Source organism: Elephantulus edwardii, unplaced genomic scaffold, assembly GCF_000299155.1.
Source record: "Elephantulus edwardii isolate Elephantulus edwardi_28Jun2011 unplaced genomic scaffold, EleEdw1.0 scaffold00059, whole genome shotgun sequence".
Lineage (NCBI taxonomy): Eukaryota > Metazoa > Chordata > Mammalia > Macroscelidea > Macroscelididae > Elephantulus > Elephantulus edwardii.
Window position 1 is genome coordinate 13425231 of NW_006399809.1, and position 7787 is coordinate 13433017.

Below are 7787 nucleotides of genomic sequence, written 5' to 3' on the forward strand. Positions count from 1 at the left end.
CTAGTCTAGTTTTGACTGCTAATATTAAGGATCTCCATCCTTCTTGTGATGAGCTTTTCCTCTTTGTTCTTCCTCCACCTTTCCAAACATGATGTCCATTTCCAAAAACTGGCCTCTCTTTAACAACATGCCCAAAGTATGTGAGGTGTAGCTTTGCCATTCTTGCCTTTAAGGAACACCCTGGTTGTGCTTTCTCCAAGACATATTTATTTGTTCTTGTGGCAGTCCATGGGATATTCAGTATTTTTCTCCAACACAACTCAAAGTCATTAATTCTTCATCTATTACTTTATTCATCGTCTTTTTTTTTCAATGCATAATAAGTAACTGAAAATACCATGGTTTGTACTAGGTATTCCTTAATGCTCTTTTAGGTGGTAAATCTTTATAGAACAAGGTTGCCACGTTTTTGTTCCATGGAGTTGGGAATAGAGAAGAAGGATCAGAAATTGGAAAACATTGACTTGATGACATAAATGAAGGACAAAGAATGGTAGAATTCTGCACAATCAACGACTTATTCATTGCAAACACATTTTATAAGAAATACAAACACAGGCTATATATATGGGTTTCACTTGACTGTATGCATAGGAATCAGATCAATTACATCTGTGGGAAGACTCACTGGAGAAGCTCAATATCAGCTGTGAAAACTAGGCCAGGTGCTGATTGTGGAACAGACCACCAACTACTCATATGCAAGTATAAGCTGAAGTTGAAGAAAATTAAATCGAGTCCACAGGAACAAAAATTTGACCTTGAGTCTATCCCACCTGAATTTCAAAACTATCTCAGGAACAGATTTGAGACCTTGGACATTAATGAACAAAGACCAGATGAGCTGTGGAATAATATCAAGAATATCAAGCAGGAATAATGCAAAAGGTCATTACAAAGGCAGAGAAGGAAGACAAGACCAAGATGGATGTCAGACAAAACTCTAAATATTGCACTGGAAAGCTGAGAAGCCAAAACAAAGGGAAAACATCAAGAAATTAAGGCATTGAACAGAAGATTTCAGAGGTCAGCGAAGGAAGAAAAGTAAAGTATTATGTACAAGGAGCTGGAGTCAGAAAATCAAAAGGACTGAACTTGCTCAGCATTCCTTAAGTTCAAGGAACTGAAGAACAAATTCAAACCTCGAGTTCCAATACTTAAGGATGCTTTGGACAAAATATTATATGATTCAGGAAGCAGTAAAAGAAGATGGAAAGAGTATACAGAGTCATTGTACGAAAAGGAATTGGTGGACACAGAAGAATTTCATGAAATAATGTATGAGCAAGAGCCTGTGGTGATGAAGGAGGAAGTTCAAGCTTCTCTGAAAGGACTGGCAAAAAACCAAGGCCCCAGGAATTGATAGCATACAATTGATATATTTCAACAAACAGATGCTGCCCTGGATGTGCTCACCAAGTTTTTCTAAGAAATCTTAGAACAACCAGCTGGCCTACTGACTGGAAGAGATTTATATTTGTTCCCATTCCAAAGAAAGGTTATCTAAGAGAGTGGAAATTATTGAACAATATCATCGATATTACATGCAAGGAAGATTCTGCTGAAGATTATCCAAAAACGACTAGAGCAGCACATCAACAGAGAACTGCCTAGAGTGCAGGCTGGATTTAGAATAGGCCTTGGTACTAGGGCTATTGTAGCTAATATCAGATGGATCTTGGCTGAAAACAGAGAGTACCAGAGGAATGTCTATCTGTGTTTCATTGACTATGCAAAGGCATTAGACTGTGTGGATCACAACAAACTGTGGCTGATTCTGAGAAGAATGGAAATCACAGAACACTTGATCGTGCTAATGCGAAACATATTTGGACCAGGAAGCAGTCGTCAGAACAGAGCAAGGAAACACTACATGATTCAAAACTGGGAAGAGTGTGTGTCAAGGATGTGTCCTATCTCCATACCTTTCCAATCTATATGCAGAACAGATTATCCTGAAGGCTGGGCTCTATGAGGAGAAATGTGGGATCATGATTGGAGGAAGAATCATCAACAATCTGCGTTATGCAGATGACACAACCCTGCTTGCTGAAACTGAGGAGGACCTAAAGCGCTTCCTGCAGAAGATCAAGGATTACAGCCTTCAATATTGATTGAAGCTCAATGTCAAGAAAATAAAGATTCTCACCACTGGGCCAATTAGCAGCATCATGATAGATGGTGAAGAGATTGAGATTGTTGACAGCTTTAGTTTGCTTGGCTCTACAATCAACACTCTTGGTACCAGCAGCTAGGAAATTAAAGACAAATTGCTTTGAGAAAGTCTATGGTCAGAGACCTCTCCAAGATACTGAGGAGCAACAATATCAGTCTGGAGACTAAGGTGCACCTGATTCAGGCCATGGTCTTTGCCATTACTTGTTATGCTTTAGAGAGCTGGACAATGACTAGGAATGATAGAAGGAGAATTGACGCCTTTGAGCTTTGGTGCTGGAGAGGAATACTGACTATACATGGACAGCTAGGAGAATAAACAGGTTTGTCCTGGACAGGGTGAAGCCAGGCTGCTCCTTGGAGGGAAGGATTCTGAAGCTTCATCTGACATACTTTGGACATGTTGCAAGGAGGAACCAGACCTTGGAGAGGGACTCATACTTGGGAGGGTGGAGGGACAGCTCAGGAGAGGAAGACTCTTCCGATGAGAAAGATTGATTCCGTCACTGGGGTAATGGGGGTAGGCATGGCAGAGACAGTGATATTGGCACAGGAAAGAGCAGGGTGAAGGGCTTTTTTACATAGGGTCACTATGAGCCGCAAGTGACTCGACAGCACATAACAACAACAACAAACAACTATTTGGTTAACATTCAAATGCTTTAAATCATACGTGATCAAGACTCCTCTACCTAATCCCATTGTTAATATTATTAGGCCCCATGGAGTTGAGTATGAGTATGATAGGGACTCTGGGGACCCTATCCTATGCTAACCTCACCACCTCTAATACACTCCATCCCATAGTTGCAGTCACTGTACCAATCCACCTGGTTGAAGCTCTTCCTCTCTTTCACCATTACTCTGCTTTCTGAGCATGATGTCCTTCTCCAAGGAATACTGCTAAAAGAGCAAACACCTCTGTCCTAAAGAGGGTAAAACCAGGCTACTCCTTTGAGGTAAGAAATATGAAGCTCCCTCTCACCTACTGTGGACATGTTGCCAGGAGGAACCAGTCTTTGGACAAGGCCATCTTGCTTGGAAAGGTGGAGGGTCAGGGGAAGAGAGGAAGACCTTAGATGAGATGGATTGACTCAGTGATTAGGGTGTTGGGGGTAGGTGTGTCAGAGACAAATAAATTGACTCAAGATATAGCAAGGTTCAGAGCCATAGTATGTAGGGCCACTATGAGTCACGAGCGACTCAATAATACGTAAAAACAACAGCAACATGTTCAATGTATACTAAATGAAGCTTCACGATCCTTGCCTCCAAACATCACTCTAGCTGCACCTTCTCCAAGACATATCTATTTATTCTTTTGACATTCCGTAGGTTACTCAGTAATCTTCTCCAATACCACAATTTAAAGGCTTCAGTTTTTCTTCTGTCATCCTTACTGATTCGTTGTCCAACCCTCAAATGCGTAGCAAATGATTGAAAAGACTATTGTCTGAATCAGATGCATCTTAGTCCTCAAACAAACTTCATTACTTCTTAGTAATTTGAACAGTTCCAGGAATGTACACCTTCCCTGTACAATAAGTCTCCTGATCTCCTGACTGGTGGTACCAAATGTATTGATTGTGGCTCAAAATAAGGTGTAGTCATTGATAGTTTCAATATTTTCTCCCTCTATCATGATGTTACCTATTGATCCACTGGTGAGAATTTTTGTTTACTAGACAGTGACTAGGGCAATTGGGATGGGTGTATCGGAGATGGTGTGATTGGCACAGGACAGAATGGAGTTTGGCTGTTGTACATAGGGTCGCTATGAGTCGCAAGCAACTCGACGGCACATAACAACAACAGACATTGAGATGCAATCCATTTTGTAGGAGACAATGTTTGATCTTCTGCAGCAAGCCTTACAAGTACTCTTCACTTTCATCAGGCAAGGTTTTGTCATTTTCATAATGTAAATTGTTGGCAAATCTTCCTCCAATCCTGATGCCAAATTCTTTTTCATTGAGTCAAGCTTCCAATAATTTGCTCAGTACACAACTTTAATATACATAGAGAAAGGATACATACACAAACACACTTTCTTAATTTTAAACCATGTACTGTTCCCTTGTTCTGTTCACACAACAGCTTCTTGGTCTAGTATAGGTTTTGCATGAATCTGCCAAAACCAGGACAAAATCTTATTTGGATTTCACCAGTCTTTGCAAATTTTAATTATGTTGAAAGGTAGTGTACAGCTCTATGCACTTTTATCCATTTGTAAATTTAAATAGTCATCATCATACTCAGGGTAAAAAAAATTGCTCTATCTCCACAGAGTCCTAAGTAATCTTTCTTAGCTATATATATGTCTGTCACGATGAAAGAAAGCTTTTGTGTTATGAATGTGTCTAAATGAGATATAAATAATACTTCTTTGTTCTTATCTGTTTAATGTTTAATTTATTAAAATATACACATTTATTTAATAAAAATTACCATCTTCTCTTCATCTTTTTGGGTTCTGGTCCACTCAACCCAAGCCAAACATGGCTGTATTTGAATGGGCATCAGCTGCAGGCTCAGAAGTCGACACTTCTCCCTTTGTTCCATACCTGTTGGTCTCCCCACTAATCTCTAACCCGTTGACATAGGGCCAAGTCAAGTCAACAAGTCTCACAACTTCCTGATCCTTCAACATAAAGGACATTCCTGTTCCATCAGAGCACTGGTTTTACAGAGATGGGCAGATCAGAAATTGGGTAGCTAAAAGGGGAAGATTAAGGCATGAAATGTGAATTAATTGGCTTACAGGCTTTCACAAAAGCAGTTGTTGGTGGGATGATTTTAAGGGGGGGAAGCCCCCCACAATATAAATGAACAAATTATAATGTAAATTAAAAGACTGAATTGAATAAAATGTACATGAATGGAATACCATATATATGAATTACAAAAACGTTAATTAAAAACCCCAAAACTTGTGTTTGTAACAGTTTTTCCGTCGCTATTACTATCGTTGATTCACTCCCATTCCAAGAACTGTCAGAGAGATTTATTCCAAAGTTGCTTTTGAAAGTCTTGCAGTTTGCAAAAGTCAAGGAAAGGAGAGGAAAGTGTAGAAAAATCAGAAAACAGGAGTAGGAGACGGGAGACAAAAATTGAGGATTCCAGAGGTCAAAGCAAAGGAGAACGTTTTACAGCAGTTATCATAGAGTTATTAGTTAAAAAAAATAATTTCACTTGAATCTAGAGAATAAAAACAGATGTGTTAAACTAAAATTATTTAAGAGCCTTGTTGTATATATTTCTTTGTGTGTGTTCTTTGGTGCCATCAAGTCAACTACCCTGTAAATACAGATTTAATCCTTGCCTTATCCTATGCCACTCATCTGTCTACCAGTTTGCTAAACTGTTGTGACTTGAAAATTGTTATGTCTAGCTATGTTACCAGTATTTCAAACTCCAGCAGGGTAACCCTGGTGGACATGTTTCAGCTGAGCTCCCAGATGAAGAAGCAAGACTGATCATCCACTTCTGTCCACTTCTCAATTGGATATTGTTTGATCTAAAGTGGAATACTTCTTTACAATTGAGCTGTTGTTTACCATCGAGTCATAACTAACTGATATTTGACCCTCCAGTGGTTTTTCAGAAGAGGTTAATCAAACAGAAGGAGATTGCGCATAAGTCTGCCGCAGAGCAGCTAGTGGATTTGAACTTCTTGCCTTTAGGATTGCAGCTTCTTACCACCAGGCCACCAGAGCTCCTTATTATCATTGATTCATTCTCATTCATACTCAACTTTTTCTCATGAAGAAGCTTGTGGTTTTGAACTGCATGACTTCAGGATTACAATGCAGTTTCTTAGGTTATTGGAATTGTTAACAACAACAACAAAAATGATAAAAGATCATAACACACTCTTCCTTTTCCCCCAGTGTACATTTTAGAGTGTCTGATGGCAAAAGATGGGAAAATTAGCATCTAACACTTCCTTTCACAGCCTTCCCACACACGTTCTCACCACTGTTAGATGAATCATTGATTCCACAAAAATCAAACTTAGATCTAAAAGTAAATGGATTTTTATTCTTAACTATCAGTCTTTCTACCACAAGGCTTATTTTAAAAAATATCTCATTTTATTAATATAATAGTAAGAAGGCATTTAAATTAATTTTTATAATATTTCAAAGGTTTTCTTTTCTAAACACATCATACTTAATCATCACTTTGCCTGAATATCAATATATTTTTGGACTATAAAAGAAAAACCAAAATTACCTTCTGTAAGAGATCTAACTAATAGACTGATTTGCAATGTCAAAATTCCCTATATATGTAGCTTTTAATCTCTTAAAAACATAAGCAATTTTAAAAAGAAACAAAACATTTAATTTTATTTTATTTTAATTAATTTGATTTTTATTTTTAAGGAGTTATATGAATTGTTTATTGAAGGTATTTATTGTTTACTGACTAAACAAAAGCATTTAATTGTGTGGATAATATAAAATTATGACTAATATTGAGAAGAATAGGAATCCCAGAATACTTAATTTACCTTACAGTAAACCTATACTTAGACAAAGAAGCTGTTGTCTGGACATAACAAGGTACCACTGCATGGTTTAAAATAAGGAAAAATGTGAATAAATTTTGAATCTTCCCTCCATACCTATTCAATCTATATATTGAGCAAATCATTTGAGTAGGTGAACTACATTTTTTAAAAAATGTGGCATCAGGATCAGAGGAAGACTCATTAACAAAAAGTGATATATAGAGGACACAATATTGCTTGCTGGAAGTGAGGAGGAGTTGAAACACTTGCTGCAGATAAAAAAAATATTACAGCCTTCAATATGGATTTTATCTCAATATCAAGAAAATAAAACTCCTTACCATAGGACCAGTAGGCAACACCATGATAGATGGAGAAAAGATTGAAGTTGTCAATGATTTCACCTTGCTTGGATCCATAATCAACACTCTTCATATCAGCAGTCAAAAAAAAAAATCAAGTCAAGTATTTCTCCAAGACGCTAAAAGGCAATAATATCCGTTTACAGACTAAGGTGTTCCTGACAAATCCATGTTCTTTTCAATTGTTTCATATGTATATGGAAGTTGTACAATGAATAAAAATGACAGAAAAAAATCAATTCCTTTAAATTGTGGTGCTGGAGAAGAATGTTGAATATCCATTGACTGCTAAAAGAACAAATAAGATTGCCTTAAAAGAAATGCAGTTAGATTATGAAGGCAGAAAGAATCCACATCCAAGAAGTTCAGCAAACCCCAAACAAACCAGATTCCAAAATAAAAACATCAAGACATATCATAGTTAAATTTACCAAAATCAAAGATAAGGAAAGAATACTAAAAGCAGCTCAAGAAAAAGAAAGATTCACCTATGAAGAAAAACCAATTAGATTAAGTCCTGATTTCTCAGTAGAAACAATGAAAGCAAGACAGTGGAATAGGCTATGCAGAAGACTGAAAGAAAACACTTGCCAGCCAAGGATACTATACCTTGCAAAGATGTCCATAAAATATTAAGGAGAAATTAAGTCATTTGTAGAAAAGCAGAAAATCAAAGAATTTTTAAAAACAAACACTATAAGAAACACTAAGAGGAGTCATTCACACCAACACAT